Below are 22,103 nucleotides of genomic sequence, written 5' to 3'. Positions count from 1 at the left end.
TCCAGACATGAGACACCAGTCTCTGAAAATGATTACACTGCTCTGGGTCTCCAGAGCACCATTCACAAGACAGAAGCTTCTGGAAAGCACAGCGAGGAACCACAGCTACATCAGCTCAGTGACAGTGAACCCCAATGATCCTGGGAATAGAACATAAAATTATAAGCTCCAGATATGTGAATCGTGAGGGTTTAAAATATTTTTTCCCTGTAACTCATTTTAGCTCAGGCAATCTCACATAATCCAGTTACAATATGTGCTCATGTTTCCTGATGAATGTGCTTTTTATGGTTTTATAATAGGTCTAAGGAGCATTCTCATGGAAATGAAATGATGTTTGGGGGATTTGAATAATTATCTCATGATTTAAGCCTGACTCATTATTAAATAAAAATACTAAGCTCTCCTCTCCTTCCTCTTCACCCTGATCTGCGGCCTTAATGGCGTCTCGTTCCCAGGTAGAAAATCAAAGCTTTAGAGGAAGTAGGATCATAAGCGTGAATGTTGTTATTGACAGTGTCCCTATTAAATGTAATTAAGCTGCAGGAAATACTCATTCCAGATCACCATGTCCTTGGGACTTGCCCAGGTATCTGGGGGGAAGGGCTGCTCAACACTTTTTCTCACAGTTCAGCGGGCAGCAACATTTCTGAAGCTGAAGGACAGAAGCCTTTGAAAAAATTCCTCCAAAAAGATGTCTCAAAAGGTATATATTGAGTTCAAATGCGTCTGCTTCTGTGGCTTTCCCAAAATGGCACGTTTGTGGCATCAAAAGCAAAGAATGTGACCCCTTGTATCAGGTTAGTACACAACTTTGGCCTCTTATCTGAAATTTCTGGCACGAGATGCATTTTGGATTCCAGAGTCTTCCAGATTCTAGAAGGAATTATGATGGGTATGCTATAAACCACCCCTCACCCCAGAAAGGTGTGGGACATCCCCTGGGATCTAACAGAGTAAGGTTTCCACAGTAAACTGTACGAATGGTCACACCAAGGGGTAAAGAAAGATGACGCACACAGTCCCACCTCAGTGTAGGTCGGGATTGGCTGCCAAGTGAGATGGTGCCAACCTACACGGGAAAATGATTCAGAGCTTTTTGGATTTCAGTACTGAGCCGATGAGGGACGGATGACCCGCCAAACGTTCACCAGTGTTATGGCCAAGCAGCAGAGCAGCGGTTCTCGAAGTGTGGTCCCTAGACCCGTGGCGTTAGCATCTCCTGGGAATGGGTTAGAAATGTAAATTCTCAGATCCCACGCCAGTGACTTACTAGATCAGAAACTCTGGAGTTGAGGCCTACCAATCTGTGTTTAATAAGTCTTCTGGGGATTCTGAAACCCACCTTGGGGCAAGAACCATTGCTGGAAAGGTTCAGCATAAACACTGGTCTAGGAATAAAGAGAACAGAGTCCTGGTTAACTAGCTGTGACACCGAACTTTTAAGGAAATCAATTTTCCACCTGCCAAGTGGGGGCTAAGTCTACCTCTCCTTTTTGTTTAGCAGCGTTGTTATGAAGAGGTAAAGAGACACTGCATGTTAAAAGGCCTTATAAACTATAAGGTACTATGTATATACTATAATTATTTAAGTAAGAACCGTAAGAGACTCTTAATCTCAGGAAACAAACTGAGGGTTGCTGGAGGGGAGGAAGGTAGGAGGGATGGGGTGGCTGGATGATGGACATTGGGGAGGGTATGTGCTATGGTGAGTGCTGTGAATCGTGTAAGACTGATGAATCACATACCTGCACCCCTGAAGCAATAATACATTATATGTTAATAAAATTTTAAAATAAGAATAAAATAACATCAGTATTAAGTGGAACAGAAGTAAACTAGCAGGTCAAGGATACATAATAAGAGAAAGTAAGTAAGTTAAATGTGGAAAATGGCACTTACGTGCCTGGAAAATGACATTAAGAAAAATACTCTCACAATACATTCCTATTCTGGGAGACCCTGAGTCATGTTCTCACTCAGTTCACAATATGACATGACAGTGTGCAAAGAGACTGAAATATTCAATGAAGTATGCATGCGAATGCATTTTCATATGCCCTACCCCAAATCATTCCAGAAAAGACTTGAGACAAGTTTGAAAGATAGGTGACGTTCTGCTGTTCGGAGCAAAGAGAACAATCCCCAGAGGCAGATAAAATAACGGAAAGAGCCAGAGTTAGGAAACCTGACTTCTAATCCCAGCTCTGCCACCGGTGAATGGGGTGACCTTGGGCAAGTCCCTCTGTTCTCTCTGGGCATCACCTCCCAGCTCTGAACACTGCTTTTCTAATTCAGGCGTCTTAACTGCTGCTTTTTTCCCCCCTCCAGTTCCTGGAATTAAACTCTACAAACTGAGGGCAGGGGTGAAAACACAGGAATCCTGGGGTGCCTGGGTAGCTTAGTCGGTTAAGTGTCCATATCTTGGTTTCAGCTCAGGTCATGATTTCAGGGTTCTAAGATAGAGCCCTGCGTCGGGCTTCATGTTGGGTGTGGAGCTTGCCTGAGAGTCTCTCTCTCCCCCTCCCTCTATCCCTTCCCACTTTCTCTCACCTTCTAGAAAGAAAGAAAGAAAAAGGAAAATGCAGGAATCCAGTGAGAATAAACATGAGATGAGTTGTCTCCCATTCCATAAACCCAGGGTGGAAGCAGAAATACAAGCTGAACTGGGTTTCGGGATATTGAGCCTTTCTGTAGTAATCTTACTATAGATCAGGGCTCCATCTTACACACAAAGATTTTTATTTGCAGTGGCTCTCCCATAATGGCTATTGATACTATGGAACAAAAAGTCTCACAAAGGAAAGCTCAGTCCATACAGGAATTCTCTTCTTTTCTGTAGCCACAGTCCAATGATGCAACTTCAGCCAAGGTCACTGCACCTGTTCCGACCTACTCACATTGGATCGGGGGTAACGGCATCCAGCTGTCCAATCCAAACTCTTCAGTGCTTTGTCTCTCATCTGTCAAAGTCATGTTTTCAAGGGCTTTCTTGGCTTCAACAACTACCCTACACAGTAAATAGTCCTCTAAGGCATTGGCTGATATTCTCTAACTCATGTTTTCTAGTTTTTACATGCTCATGTGGGAGGAAATACAGTGAGGTAGTGAAGGACAGGGTCCACTGGGCATCAGACTGCCTCCCAATAGTTAATTTACACCTTGGTTAATTCATTTAACTTCTCCAGGCTATGATTTACACATCTGTAAACTGGGAATACTAGCAGTCCCTTTCTCACAATGTGACCGGGAACATTAAATTCTACTCTTCAGTAAAAACCTAGACCACTACCTAGAACGACGCCTCACACAGCAAGAGCTCCTGATGTGAAATGCGATGTCCGTTTTCTAGCTGTTCTCCAGCTTCCCTCACGGAAACTATCTTCAACGATGTCCTGGAGTCCTCCACAATCCACGGTGAGACAGCAACCTTCCCCACCTTGGCCCAAAGCTCCCCATTCCCAGAAGAACGAAAACAGTTCCATTTGTACTCTCCTGAACTCAAGCTAATTCAGAGGCACGTGTGCAAATGATGCAAAGCCAGCAAGACAAGATCCAGGTGAGTTTAGAGATATCACACTGCCTGATCTCGGGCGGTTCTATTAATAAAAGTGCTCTGATGCACGATTCCGTTTAAATGCTGCTGTAGCCATCTTGTGTTCTCCTAAGATTTCTGTGTTTCTTAGGCAAAAAAAGACCACAGAGAAAGGAGTCTAGACTATCATGTCAAAATAAATTCTAATTGTAGATGAACAAAATGCTCTGTATATGGAAATGGAAAGCAGATTTTCCATTACAATTGATTCCTGGAAACATGTAAGCAAAAAAAAAAAAAAAAAAGAGAGAGAGAGAGAGAGAGAAAGGAAGGAAGGAAGGAAGAAAGAAAAGGGAAGGGAAGGGAAAGGGAAAGGGAAAGGAAAGAAAAAAGAGAAGAGAAGAGAAGAGAAGAGAAGAAAAGAAAAAAGAAAAAAAGAAAAAAAAACAGCCTGAGAAAAACAAATCTCTCTCCTTGACAGGCTCGGTGTGAAGTTACTTCCTACAGCCTGTAGGTGGCAGACTTGGGTCTGCGGGGGTAATTTGTTCACCCCTCAACAGCTACAGGGCCAGAAAGGGAAGGCTTGGTCCCCAACCAATATTCAAACAGTACAAAGCACCTCCGATATGCAATATTTGGTGCTAAATGCTATGTGGGGAAAAGAGCAGAACCAGCCTCAATCCTCTCATAGTCTGGTCAGAGAGAGAAAGAGAGAGAGACAAAGCTAGATCAAGAACTTGAACACAAAGTAGTAAGTAACAGAAGTGGTGAAAGTGGAGACAAAACACCAGAGGAGTTTATTTTAAACACCTGGAGAAGGGACTCCTGGGTGTCTCAGTTGGTTGGACGACTGCCTTCGGCTCAGGTCATGATCCTGGGGCCCCGGGATCGAGTCCCACATCGGGCTCCCAGCTCCATGGGGAGTCTGCTTCTCCCTCTGACCTCCTCCCTCATGCTCTCTCTCACTGTCTCGCTCTCAAATAAATAAATAAATAAAATCTTTAAACACCTGGAGAAGCAACCAGGGAAGGCTTAGTGGAGGAGGCGGCACTGGAAGTGTGCCTCAAAGAGAGGAGAGTTGGGAAGAGGAGACTGAGAAAGGAAGGGAGAGGGAGGAGGGCTGCCCGGGAGTCAGACACAGCCTAGACAAAGGCTGAGAGGGAGCCAGCCATTTCACGGCTTCTTCCCCAGCCCTCACACCTTCCAAAGGAAGTAACTCTTTGGCACCACTTCTTAAATTTTTCCTGTTGGATGAGGAAGGTTTGAGTCCAAGTGCAGAAGCACAGTTCTAGTCTGCTGGGTGTTCTTCATTCCAGTATGATGCCTGGGTCCCACTACTCAACACAAGCTTACTGAATACACGTATGAGTTAATGAATGGGTGTTCAATATAGTGGCCACTAGCCATTTATTCAAATTTAAATGAATTAAAGTGACATAAAATTTAAAAAGTCAGTTCCTCGGTTGCACTAGCCACTTCTTCAGAGCTCAGTTACCAGATGTGGCTAGTGGCTACCTTATGGGACAGCGCAGATACAGAACGTTTCCATCATCACAGAAAATTCTATCGGTCAGTGTTACCTAGAAGGTAAGAATTATCTCAAATGTTAATAATTACTGAGTACAGTTTTCTTAACTATCTCTACATATGTTTTATGGTTTCTTCCCTCGAACCTTTTTTTTTTTTTTTTTTTTTTTTTAGCCTGAATGTGCTGATCATTTTCTTGTTGCTCCCTCACTTCCTTAGTCTGCTGTAGATTCAGTGTGGATCACTGGCTCCTGGCACTCCTTCCCAGGCTCCCTAGACACTGCATACCTTAGCAGGAGTCTGGGTGCAGGAGGAATGGGAAGGTCCACCTCCACACACTCCCCCTTCTAGGCTTTGGGAGGCATCCCTGGCAGTGACTGCATTTTTCCATATTCCCAGCAGCCTCCTATGAGGTTCCAGGACCTGCCAGAGGCTCTAGTGGTGGGCCCTGGGGACTCCACAGCTTCCCCATGGCCCTTCGGCTCTGGCAGTGCGTCTAGCTTCCTGCTTTGTTAATTTCAGTTTGTCTCGTGGCTTCCTGTTTGGTTCCTCAGCGCTTCACACCTTTCAACTAGTTCCCAGTATTAAATTCCTTCTGTTGAACCATCTGGCCTGAGGTCTGTTTTCCTGCCTGGACGCTGACCAATCTAATATGCCTATCCAGATACCACATTTGAAGACAAGCAGTTTTCAATGGAAAACTGGCAAATATGGACTGTCTTTGCAGACAAGAAGTAAATCCTGAAGGTGACCACATTCCCACATCTTGGTGCACCATGATTAGTATTAGTTAGCCTTACAGAGGACATGTCTATTATCCTAAAGTCCATTTAATTTGTTAATTTTTATTTGCCCTTATTCTATTTTGTAGAGAAGGGTACCAAGTCTCAAAAGAGGCTACATAACTCATCTGATGACACACAGATACAAAAAAGCGATATTCAAAGACAAGTCTGTCACCTGACGCTGAACAAATGAGGTCCTGCACAAAAATAGTATATACTATGTGACTCTGCTCACATGAACTTCTAGGATGGGCAAAGCCTATCAAGGGTGAAATAAGTCAAACAGTGTTTGCCTCTCAGTGATGGGGAGATGAACTGGGAAGTGATACAAGGGAGCGTTCTGGAGAAGTGGTCTCTGTGGTGAAAGGGGGAGGGACACACAGCTGTATAGACATTTGTCCAAATTGTACAGTTAAAATATCACATTATGGTGCCTGTACAAATTTGTAAATAAATTTTAAACTGGAATAAGTGAAATATTTAAATAAATATTTTTGTGTTACAAATAAAACCCTGAAAACAACCAATCTCATGAAGCATGAGGAGTGAGCAGAATCACGGATCCAAGAAGAAAGGCAGAGTACTTGGAACAGCAGAAGCTGGGTGACGGGGCTCATTATACATGTTTGAAATAATCCATAATAAAACATTAAAAACCATCAGAAGAATCTCTAGGTTTCTCTGGCTTTAAGGCTCAAGCTTTTCCTACCAAGCACTTTGCACCACTCAGGACACCCAGACACAGGAGGACGATTTTCACCCAAGGGAAATACCAACGAGGGGTACAAACCCACAAGAAGGGGAAAAGGGCAGCCAATCAGAGAAGCCTCAGCTTCCTACAACATGCCGAGGAACTGCTTTCAATAGAAGAGGCACTATGGTCCTACTCCACGTTTGCACCATTTCTATCACCATAAATAATATTCAGGCTGGAAAGAGCCGAGCACGATTGCTAGAAGCAAGGAGAAATGCAAAACATATGAAGACGTGCAAAGGAGTCAAAATTCTAGAAGCCGAAACCGTTGTGAGCCACTTTGGAGGAACGTGGGAAAAAAACAACAACAACAACAACAAAAACACCCAAAAAATGAAACAACAACCAAAACAAAACAAAACAACACAAATAGCCAGAAGATGACGATCAGGCAAGTACTAATTATTTAAAAGAACAGAAAAATGGCAAAGGTTCCCTGTGATGACAGGATGCGGTCTGGACGCTGCAGGAGGAAGGCAAGCCAGATTGTGTGAGAACTGGTGGAGCAGCTTCATCTCCCGTCCCTCCAGGCTCCTTCTCTGCACGCTGTTGATAGCAACGTCTCTGTAGCTATCTGCACTCCTCCTGCTGTGCCAGGCCTCCTCCATTTCCCTCTTGCTGTTCCCTCTCACCGGAATGTCCTTCTTCTCTTTCTATTCATTCTTTCAGACTCATCTTAGCAACTACTTCCCTCAGGAAGGGTGCCCCGAACCGCAGGTGTCCCCCACCTCCCGGCCATGCTCCCATGGTGCAGGTGACAGGGACATGATCTGCTCGGGTACCAGCCTCCCCACGAGTCCATCCTCCACTCCTCCACGGCCCCATCCTGGGCTATGCTTCTCTCTACTTGCAGGACTGCTTTCGGGACTTCGGACTCTGCAGGTGCACCGTGAGTGTTCGCTGTAGTCTTACAGGGCTGCTCTGGAGTTGGTTATTCTGTGTGGCTGGTGAGTGCCAAGAAAACGAGGCAGTGGCTTGACAGCCTTCCCGAGGTTGCTCGGGACTCACCAATGTCCTCCACCTCCTGTCTCCACTGAGGAGGAAAGTCATGCCTCCACTTAGTTTGCCACGTTCTGATGGAGTGATATTTCCAGTGGGTAGAGAGAGCCTGTCACTAGCAGGTCAGACAATTTTAGGGATGGAAGCTAAAGGAATGATGGTGACATTCCCCTGTCACATAATAAAAAAGTGCTTTTGTCAAACATCCTCCTCATTGATCCTTTAGCTTATGAAATGAAAGAGAAATGCCGTCATTATTCGAGACCAGGTAAAACTGAAAAACTGACCAGACCACTCTCTTTGAACTAATTCTGGTTAGAATATTTAAGTTTTAAGTGTCTGCTTGATGTTACAAGCAAAACTATTGAAAATACAGTCACAGGAAACCCAGAGGGAGGGGGTTTTCAAGGCAGCTGATGTCAGAGAATGATCTTATTGAAGTGGAAGCATCTTGAAGAGAACTCAGGGTGCAGAGGGAACACAAATTCTGTGCCCCTGACTGTGAGGTTGTGAAATTGTCCCACCTGACACCTTTGTTCCAAACTGTGACTATTCTTTAAATCACAGACAAATAGAGCACCAAATATTCTGTACGAGCAGGACAATGTTCCCACAGTACCTGTGGTCCTTCTAGAACACTGGTTCAAACCCTAGGGCTGAGGCTTTCTAAACAGAAAATCCAACCTTTTTTTTACCTCGCTTTGCATAAAACACAACTTAGGGAGGTTCTCCATGGGATATGACGTTTGGAACTCTCCTACCTTCTTTTGAGGCTTTTTACAAAAGGCATTTATGCTTGGTTATTGACCTGTTATCATTAAAAATCAAACCAAAACAAAAAACTGTGATTGCTGCAAACGTCCACTGCTTGGCAGAAGTCCAGCTGAGTCGTGTTAACCTCGTTTCTCTTAAGAGGACGAGACTCTCGGGGATTGGCGTCAGTGGGGTGCTGGGGATGACTTCAGCTAGAGGCCCAAGAAGTAGGTAGACGGAAGCAGAGCAAGTCGGGACCAGGAGCAGTGAGACTCCTGGAAGCACACTGATCCCAAGAAAGCGACTTTCTCCTTCTGTGTCCTGACCCATAAAACAGTAATAACAACAGCCCCCTTGGATGTAGTTGAGTGAGAAAATGTATGTGAAATGTCTGGCAGGGTTTTGGGATCTCATGGCAGCCATATGAACAGTGGGAAGGATGAGAGTCTCTGGGGACAGCCCTGAGCAAAGGAAGTTGAGGCAAAGGCCAGCCAGGCCCCCAAACCACAGCTCCTGTATCAGAGGGGGAGGTGGGTTCTGGGGGCACAGGCAGCCTGACACATACCCCAGCTCCATTTCTCCAACGCCCAGACTTGGGCAAGTTTCACAACCACCCTGTGCCTCCGTTTCCTTGTTTGTGACATGGGGTTAATAACAGTACCTGCACTTCACGAGGAGTTGGAGGGAATGATTTGGGTCACCAAAGGAAAGTGTCTGGACCATAAGGAGTCCCCAAAGATGTAGCTGCTCAAATGACAACTGATGGGCAGGAAGAGCATTGATGTTCTCAGCCCAGAATGTTCGGGAAGAGTTATGGTACCTGGCTCTGTTAGAAGCTGTGTGTGCAAAGGGTGGGGAGGGAGAGGTCTTTGCTTAGGAGGTTGACATGAGGAGCAGAATACACTGCCATCTCTCTCCTTCTTCAGGGGCAATCCGCTCTGCTCCCATGGCCACATCTCGAATCTTGAGAGCAAGAGCTACGGACTAGGCTCTCATTCTGTCCTAAGCAGAGCAGGGGCGAGATGGAAGAGAAGCTCGGGGGCTCACAGCTCATTAAACTACCAATCCCAAGAGTATTGGTTATTGGAAGATGTCAACTCAGAGGACCGCAGCGGGTCAGGGAGATGACAATACAGTGTTTATTATGCTCGCCGAGAGCACAGGCAGAGAGGAGGTGGGCACGGAAGAGGGTCCCGATGCAGTGTAGATGCTCAGGAATCACTGGCTGCGTGAACAAATGAATGAAAAATCAAGATTTAGGAAGCTTTCAATAGGCTAAATTATAGGTCAAAAACCTAGAGGCAGTAGAAAGGGGATACATGTCAAGCTTTGCCAAATGGCGGACATTTTACCTCATAGAAATAAATGCAACAAAGACTCAGGAGATGTCTCAAGGACAACAAACTTAATAGATAGTCGTGTGATGTGATCTACACAGTATAGATTTGAGACATGTTAGGAAGGTCAGAGAGGAGACAGACCCCCCTTGAGCTAGCCAGGGCCAAGCTCATGGAGCCCTGCCTTCTTCTGTATTTGGACAATGCTCCCAACAGGAGGCCCACTGGTGCTCTGGGTGGTGCAAATGCAACACTGTGAGAGTCTGGAAACTCTACCACAGCAGAAGCAACTCAGCGGACTGATCATTCTTCATCTGGAAAAAGAAAGAAGACTTAGGGGCACGAGAGCTGACTTGGACTATTTAAAATTTGAAGTGCCATCAAGCAGATGATGAATCAGCTTTCTTATTAAACGGAGCGCATACATATTGAATGTCTCTATGTACAAAGTACTCATCAGACAAATAGGGACTGCTCACCACTTCTGTGCCAGGCACTGTCCTGGCACAGAACATGAAGGGTCTCTGCCTTCATGAAGCGGGCATGGAATGCATAATGGGAAAGGCAGCCAATACACAGGTCAACAGAGAATAATTTCTGGAAGGATCCAAGTGTATGTGATGTGTGCCTCACACATTTGCCTTCAAGTCTAATAGGATATGCTGCTTCTTCGTGGTTCCGTTAATGAGATAAAGATAGACTGTAATTCAGTAAGAGGAAGAAATTTCTCCCAATAGAGGATGGACTCTGTCAAAAACTAGTAAATTCTATCATTGGAAACATGAAAAACAAAACCTATGCGGCTATCTTTTAGGGCTGTTGTGGGGAACTGCAGAGTATGAGTTAAAAGTGGATCAGTGGTCCCAAGAACTTTGGATTTCCTAGACCAGTACAATTGAAAATATGGCAGGTGGGAACACAGAATCACCCAGTTTTTATATTCCTAAGTACATTAACAGAAACCCTCCTATTATTAACGTCTTCTCATTTAAAAAGGTCATTTTTTAAGGACTTACAAAGAGAGAATGACACAATATCAGAATAAAAAGTTCTCTAAGTAAATCTGGTTATATTAAAATTTCATAACATTGGCCTTACTTTTCTAATTTTGCAACAGACCATCAAAAATCTCGTCAGCCTGAAATAGTCCAGAGCCTGGAATTTGAAAACAGAACCAGATGACCTTGAAATTCTTCCTAATAGTTTTCCAATGATTATGCACTACCACAATTTAGTACATTTGTTTAAGCAAAGCAGAGGCGAGATGGAAGGAGGTTTTGGGGTTTTGGAGCTGATGTCTGAATTTAAGGCCATGGCTCAAACGAGCTATAGGAAAGTTATTAAACTTTCAATTTCAACTCCTGTGACAATGGGGATAATAACATTACTGACTTGTGCTGTAAGAATTCACTGAGGGGCACCTGGATGGCTTAGTCGATTAAGTGTCTGACCGCGGCTCAGGTCATGATCCCAAGGTCCCGGGATTGAGTCCTTCTTGGGGCTCCTTGCTCATCAGGGAGCCTGCTCTCCCTCTCCCTCTGCCTGTTGATGCTTTCTCACTCACTCACTCTCTCTCATAAGTAAATAAGTAAAATTTTTAAAAAATCCACTCAGATAATGCAAACAGAGCACTCAAGGCAGCAAGTGGAATACAGTAATTGTTCAATAAAAACATAGCAACTGCCTCTTTTTGTCAGATCTTCTGTCGCAAATAGTGAGGTAAGGGACATTTCTTAGGGATAATAGGGTCAATACACAGCATTTTCTAAGTACTCGAATTTTGCATGAAGAAATAGATGGCCTTGTGGTGCCTGGTGGCTCGGTGGTTGAGCATCCGACTCTTGGTTTCAGCTCAGGTTATGACCTCAGGATCATGAGATCGAGCCCCAGGGCTGGCTCCGTGCTGGGCATGGAGGCTGCTCCGAATTCTCCCTCTCCCTCTGCCCCTCCTCCCACTGCTCACCCCTACTTGCGCATGCACACTCTGTCTCTCTTGAAGGAAGGAAGGAAGGAAGGAAGGAAGGAAAGAAAGAAAGAAAGAAAGAAAGAAAGAAAAGAAAGAAAGAAAGAAAGAAAAAGAAATCGCCTTCTTTAGCATGTGTACTTGAAACCCTGCCCCCTATTGCCAGGGAAGCAGAAAAGCATCACAGCTGGTTCCTAAAAGGATGGTTTTCTCTTCCTCCTCCACATTACTCATGTCCCTGAGCTCCCACCTCCGCCTTCTGTTGCCTACCTTCTCTGGCACTTACTGGCTTCTCCAGCGAATGCCTGACCCCTTACTACTTTATTTCTTGCCTCTTGGAGCCTCTTCCATATTCTTTCTTTTTTTTTTCTTTTTCTGCTTTATTTTAGCTTATCTTTATTTGTCGAGTTTGTGTGGTTGGTGGAGCCTCCTACATTCTCTCTTCCACCTGCCCGTTTTCTCCCCAATCTATCAGCGGTATGGCTGCCCGTCAGCTCTTCTCTGGTCTGCCTGCTGCCACCCACAGTGTGACTAACACGGTTAGCAAGCTTCCAAAGCAAAGCAACACTCTTGCTCCCTTTCTCTGGTAGGCAGTGGAACATGTCTGAACGCTGAGGAAATGCAGTTTCTTAGGCTTTCGAGCTCAAGTCCGAAAGCTAGGTGACACAGCAAGATGACTTATGTTTGAAAGCTGAGCCACCAGTCACCCCTCCAAGGCTCATGCTTTGCGACAATAACTTGCAGTGTCTATGCAAAAGGATACATTGTTCTAACAATAGCTAATGCTTCTCTTGTTTGGTAAGGAAGTGACACTGTGTTGTTATAAACAGTGATCAGATTTAAGTCCTTGACAGGTGCTGAGCACCCTAGAATTCAAGAACTCAGTTCGTCAGCAGCAGCAGTCAATCTAGACAAAAAAGTGCCAAAAAAAGGTCTTCATACACAGGTCTTAACCAACAGACGTCAGTGGAGCATCCATGATCTGGCATTTGCGTAAATTAAAATGTGCTGAATAAGTCCTGCATTACTTTTCATTAGTGTCTATGCCAGGTTCACAGTCATGACTTATTAGTTCAAAAGGCAGCTGGGCACGCTAGGAGAGAAGCGTGGTGTGGTATAATTCTTGAACACAGTCCAATGGATAAAAAACTGGTCCCAAAGTTAAGACATTCAGAATCATGCTGAGATTTCTTATTATAGACGTGGGTTATGTAGAACTGATTCTTCGGGATCTTAATAGGTAAGTGGAAGTTCCTCCCTGTCTGAGATACTGTTAGAGGCTATTTTTCTTGCTCTTTTAAATTTTCTCTATAAAATGTAGGTCACATGGGACCTTGTGGGATACTGTAAGACCTTTTGCTTTTATCCTTAGTGAAATGGGAGCCAGTGGAGTGCTGTGAGCAAAGGGGAGAGAGGATCTGCCTTACCTTTTAAACAGGACCTCTCTCATTCTTGTGTGAGGATCAGAGCAGAAAAGGAAGACTGTTTAACAGGCAATGCAATAATCCGGGTAAGGGATGATGGTGGCATGATCTACCAGGGCAGAAGCAGTGAAGATGGTGAAAATGTTAGGAATCATTTCTTTTGAAGGAGCAGTAAATGGGGGCTCCTGGGTGTCTCAGTCGGTTAAGTGTCCGTCTCTTGATTTTTGGCTTAGGTCATGATCTCAGAGTTGTGGGATCAAGCCCCATGTCGGGTTCCATGCTCAGTGCAGAGTTTGCTTAAGATTCTCTTTTTCCCTCTCCCTCTCTTCCTCCCACCCCACCCCACACATGTTTGCTCTATCTCTCAGATGAATAAACAAATTAAAAAAAAAAAAAGCAATAAATGAATTCCCTGATAGACTGGTTGTGCTTTGCAAGAAAAAGGAAAGAGTCATGGATGACTCCAAGACTTTGGGCCTGAACAACTAGAAGGAAGAGTCGCTATTTCCTGAGATGGGGAACATCTGAGAGAAATAAGTTGCCAGGGGTGGTGACAGGGTGGTGGTGGGATGGGTCATGAACTTGACTTCAGATAGGTAAACTTTGAGAGGCCTCGACATAAGTAGGGACACCAAGGATCAGATAAAGATCCAAGCTGGGATCTCAGAGCAGAGAGACAGGTCAGACCCATGGATCTGAAGGCTATCACTGTGTCCATGGTCCATATACCGTGAGAAGGGATGAGGCTCAGGAGAGAAGAAAGGTAGATCCAAGGCTGAGTCCTGAGCACTTGCACTTGAGGTTGAGGAAAGGAAGAAAACTCAGTAAAGGATCAAGCGCAGGCCTCAAGTAAAGTAGAATTCCAAAAACCAGATGGAGAAAACATTGCAACAAGGAAGGATCAGCTATGTTAAAGGCTAAGCTCTTAAATATGTGAAAAAAAAATTATATATGGAATCAAATTCTTTTACTCCCCTCAAAATAAAATACACCTAATATTAATTACATATTTCAAATCAAAATCTCAAGGCTAATTCTTCGAAACCCCTATGCCGGACTATTTCAAACACCTCTAATAACACACAACTACAAATGAAATTGATGACAAGACGCATCCCTAAGGCTACAGAGACGGACTTCTTTCATCACTTCTCTGCTTCCTTTAGCATCTTCTGTGGGTTGTACAGTCATTTTTCCAATTGAGGAAGAAACATTTCCCCTACTGGGGATGCCATACTCCCCGGGTCAAAGACTCAGGACTGTGACACAGTTCTTGATCTGTCAAATTTAGTAACAAGACATGGGATCTGAGCACTGTATTTCAAAGCCCATTCTGCCCAGATTCCAGATGAACAAGATGGTTCCTTTCTAATTGTTTTCTTCTGTGTGTTATGTCAGCAGGGTCCCTATGCCCAGTTCTTCCAGCTACAGTTCGTTTCATACATTTCCTAGAATATATTTCTAGTTATGGCTTAGACCATTTTTTTTTTATCATAAGCTTACTTCAATGTTTTATCACCTAATTTAGGTAGAAGAAATTCTGCACTTCTAACCAAGTGGCAGCCAGTTTCTTCTCCCCACCTCAATTAGATTCACCAAATGTCTTTGTTCCCTGATTGAATTCCACATGCTCTTCTCGTCTGGATCTTGGCCATAGTTTTAGAATCACTTTTATTAACAGGAGAAGATTAAATTGAGGGTCTGTGGAAGCATCAGAACCAAGCACAGATTGGATTTCTTTATTCCAGCGCATAACACTCAGGGTAACTGCCACGGGGTTTGTTAAAATGGGGTTTGGAACCATAAAGGAGGCATAGCTTACCCTTAATTAGCTGTGAGGACACCACACAAAAGAGCTGTGGACCCAGAGATGTGGGCTAGAGGAACCATAAAGGACAGTCTGTAACGCCTCATGCATTCAAAAGACATTTACTTGGCACCTTGGCATGGAGTCAATGCCTGTGCTCCCCTAAAATTCATACTCTGAAACCACACCCCCAAAGGGATGGTCTTAGGAGATGGGGTCTTTGGGAAGTAATCAGGTCAAGAAGGTGGAGCCCTCACGAATGAGATTAGTGTCCTTTTAAGGAGAGATGCAAGAATTTGCTCCATCTCTCTGCTCTCCACCATGTGTGCACACAGTAAGAGTATGACCATCTGCAAATCAAGAAGGGGACCCTCTCCAGACACTGGATGTGCCAGCACCTTGATCTGGGACTTCCCAGCCTCCAGAACTTGTTGGTTGGTTAAGCCATCCAGTCTGTGGTATTTTGTCCTCGCAGCCCAAGCTAAGACAACCTGCCATCTGCCTGGCACTGGGCTGGGCGCCAGGCAGGACTGAGATCAGTGGCTTCCACAGGCATGGCTGAGCTGGTCCATTACAGCTGTGTCTATTCTGATCGGTCAGTCATCGTTCCTCACAGGCTGTTACATGGACAGTACTAAAGTGAATAGGATACATTTCTGTCTTTGAGGGATTTTTGTTTGTTTTAATGATTTCCAAGAGACAGCTCTCCCTTCCAATCTCAGTTACAGCAACCTGGGTTGCCAAAGTAAACAGTAACGTTGGATACACTTTCTAGGCTTGTGAAGTTACTCTGTTTAACAAAAAATGCCCGAGTATGACTTACGTAAGTACACTTATGTCACATTCTAAAACTGACAAAATTATAGAGATGGGAAACAGATCAGGGGTTGACAAGGGTTGGGGGTCAGGGGAGGCCAGAAAGGATCACCCACGGGAGCTCTTGTCTGGTGATGGGACAGTTCTCTACAGAGATTGTGGTGGGTACACAAATCTCTACAAGTGAGCACATTTTATAGAACCACACACACACACACACACACACACACAGTGAATATATGTAAAATTGGTGAGAGCTGAGTAACCTCTGTAATCTAGTATAATCCCAGTGTCAATTTCCTGGTTTTAATAATACACCCTAGTTAAGCACAATGCTACCTTTGGGGAAAGCTAGAGAAAGGGTACGTGGGATTTCTCAGTACTATTCTGCAACTTCTTAGGAGTCTATAATTATTTCCAAAAAAAGTAAGAAAAAGATCACGTATTCATTTATTCATTCATTCATTTGAGACAATAATAATAGACCCTTTATATGTAAACAAATTGACGTCCTATGATATTAAAAAGTTTCCATTTTAAGTCAACCCTTCTGTCCCAAAGTACCAATAATAAACAAGTAATTTTTGGTGACCACCTAAGCCATGCACCCTTATCTAGCTATGAGTTATCAATGTCATATCTTTATATAACATATTTGATTCATAAAATTAGTATGTGCACAAATCTTTTAAACTTTACGTTCTCTTTCATATAGAAGGTCTCATACTAGGAAAATATCCTACGAGTAAATGGGCTCATTATTTACACGCAACAAAACTTAGGAATAAGTACATTTATCACAGCATAGTTTATGACGGCAGAAACCTGGAAATAATATAAATATTCAGTTAAGAACATTCCAACAGACACCCAGAATTGACAGATTGAAGGCAATCAAAATGTTATTGTAGAAGAATACTTAGTAATCTGGAAAGCTGCCCTCAATGTTTGGCTAAGTGAAAAAAAGTCCTTAAACAGGGTAAGAACAGTATGTATACAATGTATTTGCAGAGGGAAACAAGAGATATTTAAATGTTAATGGTGATTTTTCTCTTTGGGATGGCATTACAATGGTTCTTTTACTTTTTTGAATTACTTCAATTTTCTAAAATGTCTACAGTGAATATTTATTACATTTGTAACTAATGTAAAATGAAAAAAAAATAATGCATATACTAAACCCAGTTCTGTATAGACTAGTGTTTTTCAACTGTGGTGAGCGGCTAGAATTCCAAAGATGTATTCAAAGTGGTCCGTGACTTACGACTATGAAAATTTTCACTGTGGTGTTTTCATTGAGATAACAAACTTAACATAGTGATATAGACATATTTTGGATAGTCCGGATGATCATGGTGTATTAGAGATGACCAGTGCCCATTTTGCATTTATTTTTATGTCTGCAACATTGGCAAATGCTACTGCTCTAATTCTCACAGATTAACAAGAAAAGAAACAGAGTCAAATGTAACAGGCAATATATTTGCAGCTAGTAAAGGCCACGGCCCACTGCACAAATTCGGGTTTGCAGAATTTCCAATAGAGAAAGTCCTAGAGAACACCAGGCGTGCCAAACTCGAAAGAACTTGTGTCAGCATTCAGTACCCCATTCACAATGTGATCAGTGATTAAACTGTAGCAAAGAGTATCATCAGTCACACTAAATTAACCAGTATTTTATAGCGCTTGTTTTTAGTTTTTTATTGTATTTGATACTTTGGCCTATGTGAAAGCAATAAGCATAGGGATTTTGTGCCTATTTATTTGATTTTCTGGTGCCAATTTTAAATACAGTTTTATTTAAGACATTGCATTTTCCACTTACAACACAGTGCTTAGAAAGTGAAATGTTTATTTCCTTTCCCTGCGCACATATTACATATTTAAGGATGAAGAATGTCCAGTTTATTTGCTATAGCAGCTCAACTTTAAAACTGCCATGGAAATTGCTACAAATTTGGGTCCTAACATTGTTCAAATGGAGCAATACTAGACCTCTTCTCAGATTGGCTTACCCAACCTCTTCAATGGTGGGCCCAGGGGAGGCAGCACCAGAGGGAGAGGCTCTACCCTCAGGAAGCCCACAGGCATTCCTCCTGGCATGCCCTGCACTCTGGTACAGCTTGGTCAGGACGGGATGCACACTTTCTCCAGCTCTTTCTGCTGACGTTAAGATTCTTCCTTCTCTGCAGTCTGGCTCTTATCAAGGCAGTTGGAGACTCCGTTTATCAAGAATCTTCTGTCTGTCCTCATTGTTGACTTTACCCTGAAGTTTTCATCTTCGACAGTTGCTTTCATGTTGACTGGATAAGATTCAAGGGCATTCTTGGAAGACACCTTGTCCCACTGCTTGTCCTCTTCTGCTTTGTACTTCTTAGCTCCCTGAACCGTGTGCTCAACGCCTTCCTTGCTGAAGCAGCCTTTGCCACTAGTGCTAGTAATCTCGTCCTCTTTTCCTGAACTCTTATCCAGAGCAGACACTAAGGATGCCATTAGCATTAATATCAAAAATGACTCCAACAGAGGGAGCGTCACGGGGGCCGGGAGGTATGCCTTTGAGTTCAAACTTGCTAACTAGGTCTTTGTCTACGGTTAGGGCACATTCCCATTCATAAACCTGAACCAGCACACCAGGCTGGTAGTCAGAGTAGGTAGCGAAGGTCCTCATCTGTACGGTAGCAATGGTAGTACTGCACTTGATGAGGACATTCATGACTTTTCCAACGGTTTCAAAGCCAAGAGAAAGAGGAGTGACATACAACAGCAGGGAACCCTGAACATTTTCAGATTTGCCTCCAGACAGGATGGTGGTCTGGACAGCTGCACCATAAGCAACAGCCTCATCAGGGATGATACTCTTATTCAGTTCCTTTCCATTGAAAGAAGTCCTTTCCATTGAAGGAGTCTTGCAGAAGTTTCTGAATCTTGGGACATGGGGAGAACCACCCATCAGGACAAGATCATTGATTTGACACTTGTCAAGCTTGGCATCCCAAAGGGCTTTCTCTACAGGGCCCAGGGTGCTACGGAACAGGTCAGCATTTAATTTTTCAAATCAGGGACAGGTCACAGAGGCACAGAAGTCAAGTCCTTCATACAGAGAATCAATCTAACACTGTCCTGGGTGCCGAAAACAACGAATGCTTAGCAAGCACACTCGCCAGCAGTCTGGAGGTGACAGACCGCCCTCTCATTCTTGTGGCTGTTCTTCTTATATTTGCACTTGAACTTTGCAATAAAGTGGTTGGCCATCCCGTTGCCAAAGTCCTCTCCACCTAAGTGGGTGTCTCCCGCTGTCGATGTGACCTCAGAGATCCCATCTTCAATGGCAGGGACTGAGACATCAAAAGTGCCACCTTCTAAGTCAAAGATGAGCACATTCCTTTCAGCTGCAACCTGTCTAAGCCCCTGTGATTTTCTTCATCTTTGTCAAAATCACGAGGACACCTCTTCTTTCCCTTAGACCTTAGGCCTGCCAGCACCATTCACCACCATGAAGGGCCAACGCTTCAGATCAGATTGGACAGCAGCGGCATTGAATCTGTGTCTGATCAGGCATCTGACGTCAAAAACTGTAGAGGTGGGGTTCATGGCAACTTGATTCTCTGCAGCGCTGATCAATGGTTTGGTGGTAGTAAAGACGATGGAACTTGCAGTGTGCAGTTTCCCTGATTGCTGGCAATTATTTCCACTTTCCCGTGCTGGAAGACACCCACACAATCTTGGTGCCAAGATCTATGCCAACTACAGGTCCCTGAGAGGTAGTTGCTCCCACGTGGGCCCTGCTCAGCTTGCAAAGAAAACAGCAATCTGGAGAGTGAGCACGTGGCTCAATGAGATCCTGTTGCCTATCGGGTTGTGTGCTGTATTCACTGAAGGAGACCATATTGTGAAAAACATTAAATTGAAGTCAAGAAAATCTTGTTCTTTTTAGAAGTGCCTGCACACTTTCAGGTTTGAGAAGCACTGTTCTAGAACCAAAAAGGCTCCCCACACAGGAACTCAGTAGCTTTAGAAGCAACATAAACTCAGGACACTGAGAGGTCCCTTCATCTCGTGCACTGATGCTCCTAACAGCATGTCACAGAGAAAGGGATCCAGTTCACAAGCTGGTGGCTGTATTATTTGGAACCTCAAATACATTTTTCTTACTCACAGAAATTATATTAAAAACCATGTTGGGATGCCAGAGTAGTTGACCAAAGTCCTTTTATTTATTATTTAATGATTTTATTTCTTTGTTTGAGAGAGACAGAAAGAGAGAGAACAGGAGAGAGAGGGAGACAGAGATTATGAGCAGGGGGCAGAGTTAGAGGGAGAAGCAGACTCCCTGCTGAGCAAGAAGCCCGACGTGGGACTCGATCCCAGGACCTTGGGATCACGACCTGAAGCAAAAGGTTGATGCTTAACCAACTGAGCCAACCAGGCGCCCGACCAAAGCCCCTTTAATATAAAATGTTCCTGGGCCAGAAAGAATGATGTGTCCTGGGGTTCATTTTAAAAGACAAGTTTTCCTTTCCTTTTTTATTAGACCAGGGAACATGTTATAGCAGAGATTTGGGGCTACCTGTCCTTATCTTCTACTTCATTCTAGCACTACCTCTTCCCCAAATCTAGCAACTCTTCCTCTAAAAATATTCCCTGCTCCAAAACAAGTACTCTCATACACAGAATCACTCATATGTTTACAAATAACTTCACATGGCCTGTCTTCCTGACTCTTCATATCACAGCAGCCTGATAAATAAGCATTAAAATTGTCACGTTGTGGAGAGCAAAACTCAGTTTCAGAGAGGTCAGGTAGCACTCCTGTGGTCAAACAGCTAGAAACAAAGTAGGCCTGACGCATAAGTGTTTGACTCCAACTCCCAGAGTTTTCTCCTCCGATCTCTGATAACAACTCACAACTGTTTTTCTTTCCTAGATCCTTAGGAGGGAAAAAATGTTTAAGTAACAAAAATTGCTTCAAAATGGCTAATAAACCCTTAACTCTCTAATATATTTGCATTTTCAAAGCGGAGAGCCCAGCTGCCAAATCTGCAACATGGAGAGAAAGATGTATTCGTTTCCTAGGGTTGACCATTACCACACACTCTGTGATTTAAGACAATAGAAATACATCCTCTCACATCTCTGAAAGCCAGGGGCCAGAAGTCAAGGTGTTGGCCGGGTTAGTTCTTTCTGGAGGTTCCAGGGGACAGTCCCCTTCTATGCCTCTCTCCTAGCTCCTGGGGCTGCTGGCCATCGTTGGTGTGTCTTGGCTGGTAGACACAGCACTCCGATGCCCACCACCATGCTTCTCCCCCTCCCCTCCCCTCCCCTCCCCTCTCCTCTTCTCAGGACACTTGTCATTGGACTTGGTGCTTACTTTAGTCAAGGATGATCTTACCTTGAGATCTTCAACTTAATTATATTTGCAAAGACGCTTTTACCAAATAAAGTCCCATTCACAGGTGCTGGATGGACTGATCTTTGGGGGAGAGGCACAGTTCAAACCAGTACACAAGGGCAACTGCAAAGTGAACTTTCTCCGTCATGGAACACTGAGGCAACTCAGCAATCCTCTACCCCCCCCCCCACCCAATTATCTCCTAGCCAAAACAAACATCCTGCATCTGGAAATTTCCTCCAGTCTCTGGATTCCATCTCTAGTCTTTGGTTTTCCATGTTTCTGTATTCTGCCTAAACTGGAGTTTCCCTTTTTCCTTGCCCATTTATATGATCACCTCCGCTGGGAGGCCTGCCTGGCTTTCACTGATGTCTCTACCTGGTACGGTCTTACACTCTCCTTAGCATTTACTAAAACCCACTGAGTCCAGGCCTCCTGGGAAGCTCATTCCCCACTCCCTCTCATCCTCAACTACCATTTATCTAGGACCAGAATGTTAACACTGCAGAGACATGACCGGTTGTTCTTAGAGGTGAAGGCAGCCTGGCCCCCTGCCTGGGAGTCAGGATCTCTCATTAGTTCCTGACAGTTTTGGCTTTTCACTGCTTCTTTCTCTTGCCCCTGCCCTCACATTAACATCTACTTCTGTGGTCTAGAAATCCCAGGGCATTTCCCATGCCCCATCACAGGTAGGGAAGACCTAGGCTAGGGCTCCCATGTCTACTATCCCATAGCAGTGGGGGGACAAGGTGGTACTGGCCATACTCAAGAAAAAAAACGACCAATATTTGTAAGAAAAGAAAGGCTTCCTTCTGCTTTGGACCCTATTCTCTACAGCAGACAGTGCTTCTTAAAATATACCATCCACTTAATTGACTGAGCCCCCCAGGTGTATAGTAAGTGAAATAGGTCAATCAGAAAAAGACATTTATCATATGGTTTCACTCATATGTGGAATATAAGGAATAGCACAGAGGACCATAGGGAAATGGAGGGAAAACTGAAGGGGAAGAA

At 44.0% G+C, this 22,103-nt stretch overlaps 1 protein-coding gene and 1 pseudogene across 1 annotated transcript in view; both read right to left on the bottom strand.

The window, feature by feature from the left end:
• Positions 1-22,103, bottom strand: part of LOC111147580 (regulator of calcineurin 2) — a 263,914-nt gene that overhangs the window by 152,182 nt on the left and 89,629 nt on the right. The gene's annotated exons all lie outside the window — the stretch shown is intronic.
• LOC111147531 lies at positions 17,712-19,291 on the bottom strand (annotated as a pseudogene).

The sequence above is a fragment of the Enhydra lutris genome, unplaced genomic scaffold (genome assembly GCF_002288905.1).
Source record: "Enhydra lutris kenyoni isolate GAN:26980312 unplaced genomic scaffold, ASM228890v2 scaffoldscaffold17, whole genome shotgun sequence".
Taxonomy (NCBI): domain Eukaryota; kingdom Metazoa; phylum Chordata; class Mammalia; order Carnivora; family Mustelidae; genus Enhydra; species Enhydra lutris.
The sequence above is the reverse complement of the archived record's forward strand: the minus strand, read 5'-3'. Positions and strand labels throughout refer to the sequence as shown.